Below are 19,516 nucleotides of genomic sequence, written 5' to 3' on the forward strand. Positions count from 1 at the left end.
TTATCAATTTAACGTGTTAAGAGACATTGAGTCAACACTAAAAGTAACTACACCTTTAACTTTTCTCTTAACAATATTAAATAAACCTCTTATAAATAGTATCAAAAATTTAAATCACGAAATCACAATGCTTTTCCTTTTATATGAACATTCTTCTTATTTTTGGGAAACTAATGATGAGTTTACTTACCAAAGTGAAGAGCTTTAGGGTTTGTTTGACAAGTACTGAACATGGGTTTTTTTTTCTAGAATTGAGATTGCCAAAATGCAGTGACCACCACCAATGAGGGTATTATTCTTGCTAACTTCATACTCATTAACTTCTCTTACCTTTTTCTCTTTCTCCGCATATGAATTGAGATGATGATAATTTTTATTCTTCATAAAGTTTTGACAACTATGTATATATTAATTTATTTTAAGTTTATTTTGTTGGTTCCTTAAACTTGAATTTTATGGAGAAGATAGCAATCTCTCTTTACTTCATTGTTAGGGTTTGAACCTCTTGGTTATCATTCTACCTCAATTTGCACTCATGGCTCCCGATTCTTTAATGCTTTCACACACAGCATTCACCCTCTCTAGCATATATCTCATCTTTAATTAGACCATTTTTTTTAGATACTGTAACGCAAATTTTTCACTTAAGTTTTTAAGTTCCTGATGTAATGGATATAAGAAAGAAGTCAGAGAAAATTATTTTTCAGTTTACTCAACGTCCAAATCGCTGAATCGTATTGGATGAATACAGTTTATTTAAATCATGATTTTCGCAAATTAACTATGCCTCGAAGAAGAGAGCTATCTATATCAGAGTTTCTTTGACAGACTTGGAGGTTATGAGGAGGAAACATATATTTAGACAAGATATAATGTTTTTTTTAAGCTTAATATATATAAAAGGAATTAACTTAAAAAAAATGAAAAAAATCTAATAGATACATAGATGTTGTGTTATTGATCTACATCTACAGAAATAAAATGTACAGATAAAATGAGGCAGATAGAGGTGGAAAAAATGGGCCGGGTTAGGCGGGTCAACCCTAACCCGGCCCGCCTTAATAGCGGGCCGGGTTGAGCCCAACCCGCCAGCAACCCCCGGGCGGGTCGGGTTGCAAAATGGCAACCCGCCGGCCCGCGGGTTGCTATTTTGTCCTCTCTGCAAGAGGACTGCAACCCGGCGGGTTGCGGGCGGGTTGGGTGTGCCAACCCACGGGTTGGCTGTCGCCAACGGCCAACCCGCGGGTTGGTAACAGCCAACCCGCCGGGTTGGGCAAAAAAAAAATTAAAAAAAAATGCAAAATTAATTTAGTTTTTTAAATTACACTTTTACCCTTAAAATATAGCCGTTTTATAGCCGTTGGAGGGGTCTTTTTCATCATTTTCTTTCCCCATTTTTTTCTATAAATTGGCCCTAAACTCTCATATTTTTCTCACAACTCAAATTCTCTCATTCTCTCATATTCTCTAATCTCTATTCTCTCAATTATTCATTTATTCTCTTAATCTTTTTGTTATCAATTTGCTCTTATTTTAATTTTTATTAGTTTTTGCAATTTTCAATTCATATTTCCAATTTTCCAAATTCCAATTTCCATATTCCAATTCTCTTTCTTTAATTTTTATTTCTTCTACATCAATTTTTTTTTCAACTACAATGGATAGATATTTCTCTCCCCTCAATTTCAATGCTGAAGAAAACTACTATCCTAGTCCTAGTCCCGCTGATTTTACTATGAATGCAGGAGATTCAAATAGTCCCGCTGTCCCAATCCCAGTCTCAGAATCCGATACACCTCAAAATATGCCGTCGATTCCAACAGCTCCCGGTGGTTCTAGAAGTCGTCCTCGTAATCGTCGTCCTCGTCCAACTTCATCTCAAGCTGAGGCGGGATCATCAACTGCCGTCGAAAGCGAAGACAGACACACATCAGACGTTTGGGCGCATTTCGACAAGTTTTACGAGACAGAAAATGGCGTTCAAGTCAAGAAAGCAAGATGCAAATATTGTGCAAATGTTTATAAAGCTGATTCAGGTAATGGTACTAGTACTTTAAAAAGGCATGCTAATAAACATATTAATCAACATGGAAATAGAGAAAGCAATCAAACTCAAATAACTAATATGGGTACTACTTGGCGTTATAATTCTGATGTATATAGGGAACAGTTAGCTTTATATATTGCTGCATCTGATCAACCTATTAATATGGCAGAAGATAAATATTTTGAAAGATTTGTTCAAAATTCATTTTTTCCAGGATTTAAAAGTTATTCTAAAACTGCAACTAGAAATGATTTAATAAAATTGTTTAAAAAAATGAAATTAGAATTAAAAAATAAATTTCATACTTGTCATATTAGTGTGGCTTTAACTGCTGATATTTGGAGTGGTAGAGCTAAACAAGATTATATTTGTGTGACTAGTCATTATTTTGATAATGAATTTAAATTAAATAAATCTTTATTAGGATTTAGATTAATGGATGTGGATCATAGTGGTTTAGAAATCTATAATAAAATTATTGAAGTTTTAGAAGATTATGATATTATTGATAAAGTGATAAGTTTAACTTTAGATAATGCAAGTTCTAATAGTAAAGCTATAGAATTTTTTCAAAATAATTATCTTTTATATAATAATTTGAAGTTTTTTCACCAACGTTGTGCATGTCATGTTATTAATTTAATTGTGAAAAGTGGTATGAAAACAATTAAAAAAAATATTGATAGAATTAGGGAATCTTTAGCTTGGATTACTAGTAGTAATAAAAGAAATGCTGAATTTCAAGAAGCTTGTATAAAATCAAATATGTCTCCTAGAACTTTTGCATTAGATATGCCTGTTAGATGGAATAGTACTTATTTAATGCTTGATTCATGTTTACCTTATGCTAATATAATTAGTTATTTTGTAGCAAATAATAGAGGTCCTCATCATTTGGTAGAAAATGATTGGAAGATAGCTAAAGTATTTCATTCTTTTCTCAAATGTTTTTACCAAGCCACTTTACAACTTTCTGGTGTGTATTATCCTACTAGTCCATTGGTAATACATGCAATTATAAAAATTTCCGAGTTATTTACAAAAAACAAAGATGATGAAATTTTACATGCACCAATAAAGGCAATGGAAAATTTTTTTTTGAAATATTGGAGACCCGTTCCTTTTCTTTATTGTTTAGGTGCTATATTTGATCCTAGAATTAAATTAGCACGTTTAGAAAATGGTCTTGACAATTTAAGTGAAAATTTACAAAACGAATCATATATCAATCAAATAGGAGAGGTAAAAAATAGTCTTTTCGAAGTATATTTCCAATATGAAAACAGGTATGGGAACCCGCAGTCGCAAAGAGGCGAAATATCCAGAGAAGCTGTAGCAGAAGAAACAAATGAAGACTTATTCTCTTGGAATGCACTGAATAGGCCGAAGAGGACCCGAGTCCGAAGCACAGCCTCCTCTTCAGACGCACCACCACCACCAACAACAACAACTAATATGCTGTCCTCCATGGAGTCGCAGAGTAATGAACTTCAACAATATTTGGCAACCCCCGAAATGTTTTCAACAGGTCACTTTGATCTCTTAGAGTATTGGAGAGCCAGAAAATGTATTTTTCCGGTATTATCAAGACTTGCCTTGGATGTTTTCGCTGTTCCTGTCTCAACCGTCTCATCCGAACAAACATTTAGTGCAAGTGGAAGGATTTTAAATGAAAGGAGGACTAAACTTGCTCCAAAAATGATTGAAGTCCTCACATGTCTTCGAGATTGGGAACGATCGCGCCATCAAGATCAATACGAGGTTATCGACAATACTTTAGTAGAATCATTTCAATTTTGTAATATAGATGATACAGATGAGGGAGGTCCTAGTGAACCACCCCCAAATTAGTTGTTTTGTAAAATGTAATTTGTAAATTAATTGTCAATTATTGCACTCTTTTTTCTTTACCAAGTTTTTCTCCCATTGGGTTTTTCTTGGTGAGGTTTTTAACGAGGCAATAATTGTTGTAATTTCTTATTTTATTTTTTGATAAATGAATAATTTTTCTTATATTATAATTTTATTGTATCAAAATTGAATTAATATTTGAAATGTTAACAAACAAAAAAATTGAATTGAATTATTGATGTTTGAAAAGTTAATTAAAAACAATTATATTTATAATTATTTATTTGAAAAGTTAAATAAAAAAACAAAAAAAAAAAAAAAAAGGAAAATCGGGCTAACCCGGCCCAGCCCGCCACCTAACCCGGCGGGTTAGGGCTGGCGGGCCTAACCCGGCCTGCCTTTGCTGGCGGGCGGGTTAGGCCCGGCCCGCCAAACAAAGTAACCCGCTGTGGGCCAGGCCGGGCAGGTCACTTTTCCACCTTTAGAGGCAGATAGTTGAAAAGCCAAGCAAATATGAAACACTGCATATGGTTTCATATGATGAAAGCAAATTCTTCAAGTAATCAAGTATTTGTCAGTCATCAAGTATATTTGACATAGTTCATCACCACTTCTCTGCAACCTTTTCTTTCTTTCGCCCTCAATATATATATATATATATAATCTTTGCATTTTAATTTTAGAATTTCTGTTCTACATTGTGCATATATACATTTGAAATAACGTTGTGGGTTAATGATAGTAGCATCAAAAAGGAGTTGAACACATGCAACCTGTTAGTAATGAAACAAAGAAAAATGTTGACTTGAGTTGACTAATATTAGTTGACTTAGTTGACTGTTATTTGGTTGGTATTCTGTTACATTTAGTTAAGCTTTCTGTTATAACACTACGTGTATAAAAACTGAACTATGCGATTGTTTCAGTTAAGGAAATATAACAAACTTTTTCTTCTCAAAATTTTCTTTCATTTTCTCTCACTTTCCTTCACTTTCTTGTTCACTGTTATTGTTCATTTAGTATCAAAGCCATCGAAAAACATCACCAATGGCCTATTCCTCTTCAATTCCTTCTCATTTAACAATTCTGACAAAAATTCCAACTTTAAAACCTCTTCAAACACTGTTAATCTCATCAGTTCATCTTAAATGAATTCATCCACACTTTCAATAATTTCACCAAAGTTAACACGGGACAATCATCGCTTTTGGAAGTCCCAAATATTATTCGCAATGGGAGCCCATGATCTTGAAGAGCACTTAACTGGATTAATTCCATGTCCAACTCCTTTCATCAGAGCACAATCAGACACTTCAAGCTTAGAGGTAACTAAGAAGTCTAATCTTGAATATATACTTTGGAAGAAGACTGATAAAATGCTAGTTAGTTGGCTACTCTCATCCATATCAAAATCGATGTTTGCTGTTATTTCCAAGTATCAATTTGCTATGGATATATGGCTCACATTATAGAAGGAATTTCTTACTGAATCTAGGGCTAAGACATTACATGTTAAGATTCTTTTACAAAATATAAGAAAGGAGAGCATGAGCATGCATGATTACTACCTTAAGATGAAGGGTTTTGCCAAAAATTTGTCATCTAGTGGAGTAGTGATAACAGATAAAGAGTTGCTTAATTACATTCTGGAAGGACTAGAGTTTGAATATGATGCAACTGTTGTGAATATCACAACTAGGTTAGAGTCCAAGCTTGATCCCATATATGTCCAAGAAGCACAGATAATTTTACAAAAACTTGAGCTTAGGCTTGAAATGGCAAATGCAACAATGAATTCTGTTGTTCACAATGAGTTTCATGGAGGATTAGCTAATGTTGCTACTCTCTCAATTGATAATGAGAATAAGAAAACACAATCTGGCCAAATTGTGTCATTACCTATGGAACAAACCTCCACTCATAATCCAAGTACCTTTAATGTTCCCAACTTTAGCCCTTCCTTCTTTAGATCTAACCAAACTTAGTCCAATTATCCCCTACCTCAAAATCAATTTTACAATCAGCAGTTTCATCGAGGTAATTTTGGTAATAGAGGAGGAAGTAGAGGGGGTGGTAGAGGCAAATTTGTTTGCCAAGTATGCGGGAAAACAGGTCATTTAGCCTTGAATTGTTACCACTAATTTGATGTAAACTTGACAAGAAATAGCACCTTAGTTAGAAGCAACTTTCACTCTCCTGGTTTCATCATACAACCCTCATTCAATTCAGGAATTGGAAATCCTGGAATTGGTAATTCTGGAACTGGAAGTTCTTACTACATAGTTGATAGTCATGGTGCTCATAGCTATGTGCATAATCCCTACTCAAAATCCTCAATGATGTCTCAAACACAACACCACCCTCATTTTACCAAACACCTAGATCCACAGTTGTCCATGCTAATAGTCAGTCAAACTCAACTGCTGCTCATCTTCACAATCAGGCTCTGATGGCTCAAACTCAGCTACATAACTCTCATCTTGCATCCATAAACTACATTGCCACACCTTCTATAGTACATGATGCTACATGGTACATGGATTCTAGAGCTTCAGACCACATTAACTCTGATTTTTCTCAACTTACAGGAAGCACCAGGTATGTAGGTAGTGAACAGCTCCAGGTTGGCAATGGTGAGCTTCTTCCTATTCTCATATTGGTTCTATTGATTTAAAATGTCCATTTAGAACTCTGTACCTTAGGAATGTCTTGTGTGTTCCTCACATTACAAAAGATCTTCTTAGTGTTTTTAAACTAGGTAGAGATAATCTCTTAACTGTTGAGTTTTTTATTGATTATTGTGTGGTTAAGGACAAGCTCTCCAAAGTAATCCTACTCAAAGGAATACTTAAAATTGGATTATACCAACTTTAAGCTCAAGTTTATTCCTTACCTACTTCTATAGAAGCCTTGGATTCTTCTATTCAACTTTAACATAAAAGCAGCCCTGCTATTTCAATAACTAAGTCATGTAATAAGCCTTGTAGCACTTCTTTTCCTACACAAATGTTGCCTAACAAATGTTTCCAAAACATGTTTTCAATAAATGTAAATCTGCCTGTGTTGATTCTGTCAATCAAAATTGTATGCAATACACTAGACCATTTGTATCTGAATCTATATCCTATATTGGTGATGCACCTATACTCAATGAAATAAATGCTTTTCAATCATTTCTTGTTCAGACAACCAATATCATGCTATGGCACAACCGATTAGGACATCCCAATCCAACCATTCTTGCAAAAGTGCTTGATGCTTTACACTTACATCACCATGCTAAGAATGATATAACATTCTGTTCAGCTTACCAATTTGGCAAGTTACACCAATCCACATCTCCTAGATCCACATCTCATGCTTGTAAACCACTTGAGTTAGTATACTCAGGTCTTTGGGGACCTTCCCTTGTCACATCTCCCGAAGGCTATAGGTATTACATCCAATTCCTTGATGACCATAGTAGATTTACTTGGCTTTTCCCTTTGAAAGCCAAATCTGAAACTTTTAGTATTTTTAAACAATTTCATGTCCTAGTTGAAAAGCAATTCAACATATCTTTAAAATGTGTTCAAACTAATTTGGGTGGTGAGTATAGGAAGTTAGTACCTTACCTACAAGAACATGGTATCATCTTTAGACATCCATGTCCTCACACTCTCTAACAAAATAGTAGAGTTGAGAGAAAACATAGACATATTGTGGAACAAGGCCTAACTTTACTAGCCCAAGCCAACATGCCACTTAAGTTTTGGTTGTTTGCCTTTCAAATAGCTGCCTACCTCACCAATAGACTACCCACACTTGTTTTATCCAATGCATCACGTTTCCAAGTTCTATTCAAAACTCCTCCAAATTATTCACTCATTAACGTTTTTCGATGTGCTACCTACCCTTTCCTTTGACCATATAGCAGCCACAAGTTTAATTTTCATACCACCAAATGCACCTTTTTTGGCTATAGTTTGCATCACAAGTGATACAAGTGCTTGAATACCTCTAGTTGAATTTATATTTGTCAAAGTGTACAATTTGATGAATATGATTTTCCATTAAAAACATCTATTTTTTTTTTTTTTTGTTCCAATTCTGCACCTAATTCAATAAACACTGAATCCTTTTCCAGTTCTTTTATTCCTTCAGTTTGGCATATAGCTGCTTCTGTCTCTAGGATATCTTTCAATCCTATTTCAGCTCCAGTTTCTTCTACTCATCCTTCCACACTAGGTCAGTCAATCTCACAGGACATTACATCTTCTAGTTCACCTTCTCTATCACCTTCATGTTCTACTAAATCTAATTTACCTCAGACTTCAGCCTTCTCACCGTCTAGTCCAACCACAACTGAATTTCCTCCAACCACCACTGCACTTAGTCTGCCATCTCCTTCTTCTAACTCTACCTCATTAAAATCACCTATTATATCCCCTATAACTATAGGTTTAGATGAGTCTTATGACACTATTCCTCTTACTATTGAATTGCCATTAACCAAGCCTCCACCTCCTACATTGAACACCCATCCCATGCTTACTAGGTTTAAAGCCAGAGCACATAATACTATCCTTGTTTCACCTTCTTCTCTTGATAACAAAGAACTAGCTACTATCATGGAAGCCCTCTCTCACCCTGCCTGGAAGGCTGCCATGCAATCTGAATTTGATGCCTTGCTAACTAACCAAACTTGGGAATTAGTTCCTGCTACCTCTGATATGCATCCTGTAGGTTGCAAATGGGTGTTTCAAATAAAGTACAATCCTGATGGATCAATTCAAAGGTTCAAGGCAAGGCTTGTGGCAAAAGGTTTTCAACAAACTCCAGGGATTGACTATCTAGAAACATTTAGTCTAGTGGTTAAGTCATCCACAATTACAGTTATTTTGAGTTTAGTAGTGAATAATGGCTAGGAAATTCAGCAAGTCGACATTAACAATGCCTTCCTAAATGGTGAACTCACTAAAAAGGTAAATATGACTCAACCTGAAGGCTTTGTCAATCCTTAACGTCCTCATCATGTGTGCAGATTAGTCAAGGCCCTTTCTGATCTAAGAGCCTGGTTTGATCAGCTGAAAAAAGCCTTTTTGAGTTGGGATTTTGTTCACTCAATTGTTGATCCAAGTCTCTTTGTCTATCCAAAAATGGAAAAGGTTATGTATGTACTAGTGTATGTCGATGACATTCTACTTACTAGAAATGACAACAATTTACTTCATGAAACAATACATAAGTTGAATAATCAGTTTGCTTTAAAAGTCCTAGGCTCACTCAAATATTTTTTCGGCTTTGAGGTTACTAGAACAACATCCTACCTTCATATGAATCAAGGAAAATATGTCAAAGATCTCTTAACAAAGACTAATATGCAAGATTGCAAACCATGTACTACCAATGGCTATTAGCACTAGATTAACTTTAGAAGATAATGATCGTTATGAAAATGCAGCTTTATATAGGAATACATTAGGAGCCGTTCAGTATTTGACATTATCTAGGCCTAACATTGCCTATTGTGTTAACAAACTAAACCAATTTCTCAAGGCCTCTACGCAGAACCATTGGCAGGCTTGTAAAAGATTGCTTAGGTATCTTACAGGTACCTCTAACTATGGACTTCTCTTCACTAAAAGTCATAGACTCAACCTAGAATGCTCTACTGATGCTGATTGGGCTAGTAACATTGAGGACAGGAGTTCCACAAGTAACTACTGTGTTTTTCTTGGAACTAACCTACTACAATGGACTTCTAGGAAGCAGAAAGTTATGGCCTTATCTTCCACCGAAGTCGAGTATAGAGCACTTGCTAAAGGGTTCACTGAATTGGCATGGTTTTGTAGCTTGTTTTTTGAACTTGGCCATTCCTTATCGGAGATTCCAATTACTTGGTGTGATAACCAAAGTGTTGGATCTCTTGCTTCTAACCCTGTGTTTCGTAGAAGAACTAAACACATTGAACTTGATGCACACTATGTTACAGAACAGGTTACTTCTCACAATCTCAAAGTCCAATATGTGCCCACTGAACATCAAAAAGTAGATTTCTTTACAAAGGCTCTGCCAGCCTCCAAGTTTGAAACTCTAAGAAACAAACTAACCATACAAGCTCCACCTTCTTCCAGGTCAATTGGCTCAACATCTAATACTCAGGCTATTACAATCTAATGATAGCCTTGATCAGTTTGATGGCTTGGGTCGTTTGGTAGTCAGTGTTGAGTTTTACAAAGCAAGGTAGCTGGTTATTTTGCTACAGCCCTAGTAGTTTTAGTAGCCAGTACAGAGTTTTAATCAATGATTAAGTGCAGCAGTATGAGTTGTGCTTGCTCAGCAAACAATGAAAGCCACACTCTCCACTTACTTAAGATAAAGTCTGGTGGCTAGTACTAAGACAATTAATAATCAGTACAGAATCATCCATTTGTAGTTCTCAGCTCTTTGCAGAATAAGTTCTCAGCTTTTTGCAAAATGAGTGGCATTTGCAATTTTTCAGCTTTTTGCACGATAAGTTCTCAGCTCTTTGCAGAATGAATTTTGCAGTTCTGAAGTTATTTGCTCTGAAGATCTTTGTTTTGAACATCTGCCTTATTTGGCTTGCTTCTTCAAATTATGAAAAGCCTCCTGTTAACTAACTTGGTTGAGTAGAGCAATCATGCAAGTTTGATTTACGGCAGGATGTTAGGATTTGAAAGAAATCAAAGACTAGATTTCAAGGAAGTTTGATTTATGGCAGGATGTTAGCATATGAAACAAAGCAAAATGTTGACTTGAGTTGACTAATATTAGTTGACTTAGTTGACTATTATTTGGTTGGTATTCCGTTACGTTTAGTTGAGCTTTCTATTATAACACTAAGTGTATAAAAACTGAACTATGCAATTGTTTCAGTTAAGGAAATATAACAAACTTTTTCTTCTCAAAATTTTCTTTCATTTTCTCTCACTTTCTTTCACTTTCTTGTTCATTGTTACTGTTCATTCAACCAATTAATGCAAATAAATTATGCAAAAGAAATCTAGAGATTTGTCAAGAGTATGAGGTTTTCCATATTTAATTATTCCATGTGCATCATGTCTAATGTACTAAAAATATATATCTAATTAGACTTCACCTTTATACTACCAACCGACACCATTACAAGCTTATTATCTTATTCATCTACAAACGTTATCCACCCAATTTCAATCGCTAGACTGCTCTTACTTGTAATATTTAGGAAACATATCAAGTTGAGTTCTATAGAGAGAGACATTTACATCCCATGAGCTATATATATTATAAGAATATAATAGTGGTTAATATTACAGAAGGAGATTGTATAATGGAATCAAACATTGAAATTAATACAATATAAATAAAATCATACAATACAAAAAGAGACAAGTATTTGACGTGGTTTGACATGACCCATCTCACCATTCTACCACTAGCTAGTAATGTTAACACAGATTTATTCTTGGTGTTTAACCAACCCATTTATATCTCATATCTTTTATTGTTCATCCTTCTCTCAGAATATGCAATTAGTACTTTCATCATCCTCCTATTTATGGGTAATAATATAATATAAGAAATTTTATTTTTAATAAACTTTAATACTCTTATTTTTATTTTTAATAGGACTTTTATTTTCATCTACAATTCAATAAAACCAACTCATTTGATAATCAACTAATTGTAAATACATGAGAATGAGTGTTGGTGTCAATTCAAAAATCAAAGCTTAGGCAAGTCAATTTCAGGAATGATAGAACAAAAATAAATGTAATTTGAATTTGGTTAGAGTGTGATAGCTTTCTGGCTTTGGAACCCTCACCCTCATCATAGATTTACAGAATTTTCATTTTCTTCCTTTTAAATTTTCGAAACAAAAAGCAAAGACAATAGGAGCTAGCCGTTGGGAATATTCCCACCACCACTTCAACATTTTTGTCTTGTTTTACAACCAAACCCTTAAAGCCTTAAAGATCACACACATATAAATAAATACAAATTAACAATAATAAAAAGGACCCCATTCAATTTAATTATTCACCAACTTAAAAGAACATTCTCCAAAGCATGAGATTCAAAGCAAAAGATTGAATGTGAACCTTTCCTTTTACATAATCCGTTAGTACACATATAGTATGTATGTATGTACATTTATGTAAAAGGTGTAAAATATTTAACTTTCAATTTTTTTCCTTAAAAAATTATGTTTATATTATATATATGAAGTGTCCATTTTACTAAATTTTTAAGAGGAAAAAAAAAAAAAAAAAAAAAAGAACATACGTTGGGAGTTTATATCAAGAGGAGAATATTTTAAGTGCAATAGGTATTATTCTTTGCTTAAATTTTAAGGATTTTGTTCTAGTATATATTGAAACTAGAGTAAAGAAAGAAAAAGATGTATATATAAAATTCTCAAGTGTCGATTATTTGCATTTTAAGAACACATATAACAAATATGAAAAGAAAAAAATTTCAATTTTCAAAATTCTCTGAAAAATTTTGTCTTTTAATATTAACTTGTAGTAGTTAATCGTCAACTATTGCCGATAAATAAAATCCTTATTATAAAGATATTAAAATGTGCAAAATTTCTTTTTTGAATTAAAATGAAATTTAGAGTTTCTTGTCATTCCAAAGTTCATTATATGTTGACCAATTCTTGGGGTTTGGAATTTGATGTTAAATGTTTACAAAAGGGGACCATCAGAGAATAAATTTCAAACTTCTTTTAACATTTCGATCCACTTGTTTGGTGTAAAGACTTCTTTTCACTATCATATTCATAGAATATATTAATGAAAACACAAGTATACTTATCAAAATAGTTGGGCCCAAAAATTTTCTTTACTTAATATATACATTCTTTACATAGTACAGTATCATTTGTACAAAAAGACTCTCAAAACAGTGGAAAGTGTAGTCAAGTCTCCCCGCTTACCGACATCCATCCGACCACGTCCTCACCTATGTCCTGCAAAAACATAAAAAACAACGGGATGAGCACAAAGATGCTCAGTAAGTAAATCCTCTACTTCGCTATCCCTGTGTACTACTTTTCATTTCTTTCCTTACTCTTGCCACTTTCTCTTATTCAATTTCTCTTGTTCTTTCTCTGTTTCTACTGTTCTTTTCTTTCTTTTTATTCTTTCTTTCTCTCTATTCTCATCGGCCATGAGAGATATCATGATAACATGTACGGATGAGATGCATATGCACTAATACAAGGCAATGCATTTTTTTTCTTTTCTTTTCTTTCTCATTCCTATTCTTATTCATTCTTATTCTTATTCTTTCTTATTCTTTGCCGATCGGTCTTGGTCGATGCATGGATTCGGAACCCTTGACCATGTGAGTGTACTCTCTCTCGTGTATAGCTCTCATCTGCATGTATTCTCACAGCTATACAAATTCTTTTTCTCATTCTCATTCCGCTCTCTCAAGGCGGAGACTGCTCTCTCACGGCAATTTACATGCGGGAAATTTCTACACTCACGAGCTCCCCATCGCACAACCTATTACCTTTTCTCTTCTTTAGCACTTTTTATTCATTTTATTCTCCAGTGCTAATTCTTTCTTTCTCCTTATTCTAAGAGAATTTATTCTTTTCTTTATCTCTATTCTTAGAATGTTTCTTTCTCATTACTCATATTTCTTTCTTTGACGATTACACATATAAACATATGCATATGGATGGCTCATGCCTAGAATCTTTCTTATATGCACTCATGAAATGAAAATATGCTATGTTGCATAAAGCAAGGTTCTCTACTTCTACTCATGCTTCTCTTAGGCATTTCATCAAACAATATGTGTGCATACATAAACCCTACTCTAATTATAGTTCTACTTCTTTCTTAACCATCCAAAATTGGAGTTCAACTCCTTCAAATCATCACACATCCTGTAAAGAAAACACACTTCAAATATTCCTTTCAAATTCTTCTAATTCTATCCATACTTCTACCAAATTTTATCAACCCAATCCACCCTTCTCAAGGTGGAAATTTCTCCATAAATCAACATTAAACTCATTCATAAATCCATCAACTCATTTCAAACATAAAAATTCAAGCATTAATCATATATAAATTTCTATACATCATTCAATCATGCAAATCACAACTTAGGTGGATTTACTTACCTTATACTCAAGTAGAATCTACTTAATCTCTCTACTCTTAATGGCTTGATGCTTTCTCTTAAACCTTCAACACAAACTAAGTAAGGATCCTACTCTTACACCAATAAAATTCACATCTAGAGTAAGGATTCTTACCTTTAAGTGCTTAGGATCAACTTGTATCAACTTCTAGTCAAAAGCCCTCCCAAAAATCCTTGGAAAATTGAATGAAAGCTTGAGAGAATTGAAAGATGGAAGAGGCGGTGGAGAAGAATGAATGAAAGAGTTCTCTAAAACTAAACCCTTAATATCTCATATTTTCTCCACTCTTTCCCATTTTACCCTTACTCTTTCTTAGAACTCCACCTTTGCCCTTTAATTATTTGCAAATGCACCCCCATTTAAACTATTCTCCAAAAAATTTCCTTACAATTCACTCCCCACTTTTCCTGCTAATTAGGGGTAGAATGGTCATTTTGCCCCTATGGAAAAATATCTAGAAACTTCATTAAACTTTTCAACTAGACCATCGCCGCGGCGAAGAACTTTTCGTCGCCCCGGCGAAGGATTACAGAGCTGACACCACAATTACAAAGCCAACGTCACCGCGGCGAAGATTATTCTTCGCCTCGGCGAAGACTGAAATTCAAACATTCACCAAGTCTCAACCAAAATCATGGCAAACACTTAACCAAATCAACTCATCAATCCAACTAAGGGTCAACCAACTAAAAATAACAACATGCAAGCTCAAATGAGAACAACTCAATAAACGTTCAAGCAATACAACACAATTTAACTACATACCTCAGGTGGGGCGTTACATAATTGCTCCTATAGATTCAGTTTAATTTCATAAGAATGAGTACACAACCTATATAATATACTGCGAATTGTCTTTTATTATTGTTGTGCGTGAATTTACTATAAGCTCGAAATGTTGATAGCTCGTATAGTGTAAAGTTCGCTGTGATCTAAAGCTCATAAGAAGATACACCAAACAAGATCATTATCCTGGATTTATCTCACTTACCTTTATAGAAATTCTTGTATAAATACCCCTAAAAAACATTATAGGAGGTTGGATAATATTTTTTTTAGGAAAAAAGCTTGTACTCTGTAATCAATCAAAGAGAAGAAATAAAAACAGTGGATGTAGTTTTGAGGAATAGCTCACCGAACAACTTTAAAAACCTTTTGTGTCACTTTTTATTTTCTTTTGGCTTATTCTACATTCTAAATTGATTTTAATTAATCACGCTCACATCTATTCCGATTCCATCACAGTCAATCGGATCACTCACGTTGATGCATTTTTTGGCATCAACAATTATCAACTTAATACCACAACCATTATTTAAATTCAACATACAATATATATAATATGAATATTAAGTAATATATTCATCATATTTTATGGGTTAATTAAAAGAATAAGAGATTGGCTATTTGGTCAAACAAGAATTTAATTAGGTGATAAAAAAAAGATGGTTTGGTAATCGCATAGATCTTTAAAAGAAAGTGAGAGTTGAATGATGAAACAGTATGACTGTCTTCTCTCTAAAGTTGTATGCTTTATTAGTCACTTTTATCTTTCAGCTAGATAGCCATTCTGGTTTTGCATGGAGATTACAAAACACTAAACTCCAAGAAAATAAAAATAAAGAGATCATAATAAAGCAATATTCCCAACTATTTTTTTTTTATCCTAATTGATTAAACAACTATCAAAATGTAATGCCTCACCTGAGGTACGTAGTTAAATTGTGTTGTATTGCTTGAATGTTTATTGAGTTGTCCTCATTTGAGCTTGCATGTTGTTATTTTCATTTGGTTGACCCTTAGTTGGATTGATGAGTTGATTTGGTTAAGTGTTTGCCCTAATTTTGGTTGAGACTTAGTGAATGTTTGAATTTCAGTCTTCGCCGGGGCGAAGAATAATCTTCGCCGCGGCGACGTTGGCTTTGTAATTGCAGTGTCGGGTCTGTAATCCTTCGCCGCGGCAACAGTTCAGTTGAAAAGTTTAATGAAGTTTTTAGATATTTTTCCATAGGGGAAAAATGACCATTCTATCCCTAATTAGCAGGAAAAGTGGGGAGTGAATTGTAAGGAACTTTTCTGGAGAATAGTTTAAATAGGGGTGCATTTGCAAAGAATTAAAGGGCAAAGGTGGAATTCTAAGAAAGAGTAAGGGTAAAATGGGAAAGAGTGGAGAAAATATGAGATATTAAGGGTTTAGTTTTAGAGAACTCTTTCATTCATTCTTCTCCACCGCCTCTTCCATCCTTCAATTCTCTCAAGCTTTCATTCAATTTTCCAAGGATTTTTGGAGGCTTTTGACTAGAAGTTGATACAAGTTGATCCTAAGCACTTAAAGGTAAGAATCCTTACTCTAGATGTGAATTTTATTGGTGTAAGAGTAGGATCCTTACTAAGTTTGTGTTGAAGGTTTAAGAGAAAGCATCAAGCCATTAAGAGTAGAGAGATTAAGTAGATTCTACTTGAGTATAAGGTAAGTAAATCCACCTAAGTTGTGATTTGCATGATTGAATGATGCATAGAAATTTATATATGATTAATGCTTGAATTTTTATGTTTGAAATGATTTGATGGATTTATGAATGAGTTTGATGTTGATTTATGGAGAAATTTCCACCATGAGAAGGGTGGATTGGGTTGATAAAATTTGGTAGAAATATGGATAGAATTAGAAGAATTTGAAAGGAATATTTGAAGTGTGTTTTCTTTACAGGATGTGTGATGATTTGAAGGAGTTGAACTCCAATTTTGGATGGTTAAGAAAGAAGTAGAACTATAATTAGAGTAGGGTTTATGTATGCACACATATTGTTTGATGAAATACCTAAGAGAAGCATGAGTAGAAGTAGAGAACCTTACTTTATGCAACATAGCATATTTGCATTTCATGAGTGCATATAAGAAAGATTCTAGGCATGAGCCATCCATATGCATATGTTTATATGTGTAATCATCAAAGAAAGAAATATGAGTAAAGAGAAAGAAACAAACTAAGAATAAAGATAAAGAAAAAAAAAAATTCTCTTAGAATAAAGAGAAAGAAAGAATTAGCACTGGAGAATAAAATGAATAAAAAGTGTTAAAGAAGATAAAAGATAATAGGTTGTGAGATGGGGAGCTCGTGAGTGTAGAAATTTCCCGCATGTAAACCACTGTGAGAGAGCAGTCTCCGCCTTGAGAGAGCGGAATGAGAATGAGAAAAAGAATTTGTATAGTTGTGAGAATACATGCGGATGAAAGCTATACACGAGAGAGAGTACACTCACATGGTCAAGGGTTCCGAATCCATGCATCGACCAAGACCGATCGGCAAAGAATAAGAAAGAATAAGAATGAATAAGAATATGAATGAGAAAGAAAAGAAAAGAAAACAAATGCATTGCCTTGTATTAGTGCATATGCATCTCATCCGTACATGTTATCATGATATCTCTCGTGGCCGATGAGAATAGAGAAAAAGAAATAATAGGAAGAAAGAAAAAAACAGTAGAAACAGAGAAAGAACAAGAGAAATTGAATAAGAGAAAGTGGCAAGAGTAAGGAAAGAAGTGAAAAGTGATACACAGGGATAGCGGAGTGGAGGATTTACTTACTGAGCATCTTTGTGCTCATCCCGTTGTTTTTTATGTTTTTGCAGGACATATGTGAGGACGTGGTCAGATGGACGTCGGTAAGCAGGGAGACTTGACTACACTTTCCACTGTTTTGAGAGTCTTTTTGTACAAATGATATTGTACTATGTAAAGAATGTATATATTATGTAAAGAAAATTTTTGGGCCCAACTATTTTGATAAGTATACTTGTGTTTTCATTAATATATTCTATGAATATGATAGTAAAAAGAAGTTGTTACAAATTACTTCACTTGAAAAATTTTGTATAGACATTTCTTTCGTTGCTCAAGAGTGAAGTAATTAATACAAAATTCATGATGAGCATACACCTTCAACCTCCTTATATCTACTCGATAGGGGTACGATGTGGCCGGGCACACTGACCTCATTGTGTTGTAATACCACTTTCCTACAGTTTAGCCTTTGTCAGAAAATGTCAATGTTATATGCTCAGTGACACTTTATAATATTGGTGTATGTGACATGTTCTGACGATATTAGGTCCTGTTGAAACAAGCGTTGTTGTTAAAGTACAATTTTTTTTTTTTTACAGTAATCAGTACTTAAAAATTCTTACATACACATATATAAATGCACACGTATATGCAAACTTAATTAGCTTGTGTTAACTAATTTGAAGATTTATATTTTCTTACGGTGCAAAGATAGATATGTAAAAATTAATTAAATTACATCTACACCTAAAATAATTATATATACATATTAATGTTTACTGCTTTTACGGAATTATAGATTTGGGTTTGTATTTTCATTGCATTTGTGTTACACAACAAAGTGTAAAGAAGATAGTACATTTTTTATGATGAAAGAAATAAAGAGAAAAAGAAAATCAGTCTCTATTGCGTATAAGAAAAAACTTGATGTAGAAAATGAGTAAAATTTTGGTTTTAGTGCTTCTTTGGCTTCCTACAAAACCCTGCAAATGCCAAAAGTTTTTGCATATTTATAGATAAGTGCTTTTTCCCACTGTTTAGTCACATGAGCAGAGACAGCATTAATTCTGAGTGCCCTTACTTCAATACAAGATTTGTTTGTTTAGTTTCACCGTGCAACATAAATTTGAGTGCCCTTTTGCCCCATCAAAGCCGATCTTGGTAGATTGCCCAAATCTAAAGCAGGTCTTGCTGCTAAAGGTGAAGGCCCTAAACCATTATGAATTATCCCCCGCCCCCCTCCTCCCCCCCAAAAAAAAAATTATTGGGCATATAAATGAAGTGATACGCTCTTCCGTGAAACAGTTGTATCATATTATTCATACCCTCATTTAACAACATCATGAAGATCACATCATATGTACACCTATTCAACATCAACAAGAAAAAGTGTCCTAATACATAAAGGAAACGAAAAATGAAACATAATTCATAGATCAATTAAACCTTGTCAAGGACTTACTTAAAACAATTAGATATTTTTTGAAGATTGGTACTAATTCATGATCTAACATGTACAAAGTGAAAACCTCATTCTAGATTCTCCGAGAATTTTTATGAAAGCATCCAATAGAATCATGAAGAGTCTAAGTGAAACAAACATAATCATATGAGATATGGATATTCATTCAAAATGGACAATAAAAATGAATATACATGTGCGGAAATTTTAATCGAGCGAGCATACAGATGATATTCTTCATATTCTTCCTCAGACATTTCCCAGACCAAAGACATTTTTTCACATTTTCCACAAGCATGAGATGCAAGGCCATTGCTGTTTCAGTACACAAACTCAATAGTGCTCTAGTGATCCATCTTTCTGCATTAGAATATAATCAATAGGTGCAAAAGAACCTAACAATTGCACTGTGAGTATTCAATGTTATTTCAGACCAAGAA

This window comes from Pistacia vera, unplaced genomic scaffold (genome assembly GCF_008641045.1).
Source record: "Pistacia vera cultivar Batoury unplaced genomic scaffold, PisVer_v2 Contig263, whole genome shotgun sequence".
Classification (NCBI taxonomy): domain Eukaryota; kingdom Viridiplantae; phylum Streptophyta; class Magnoliopsida; order Sapindales; family Anacardiaceae; genus Pistacia; species Pistacia vera.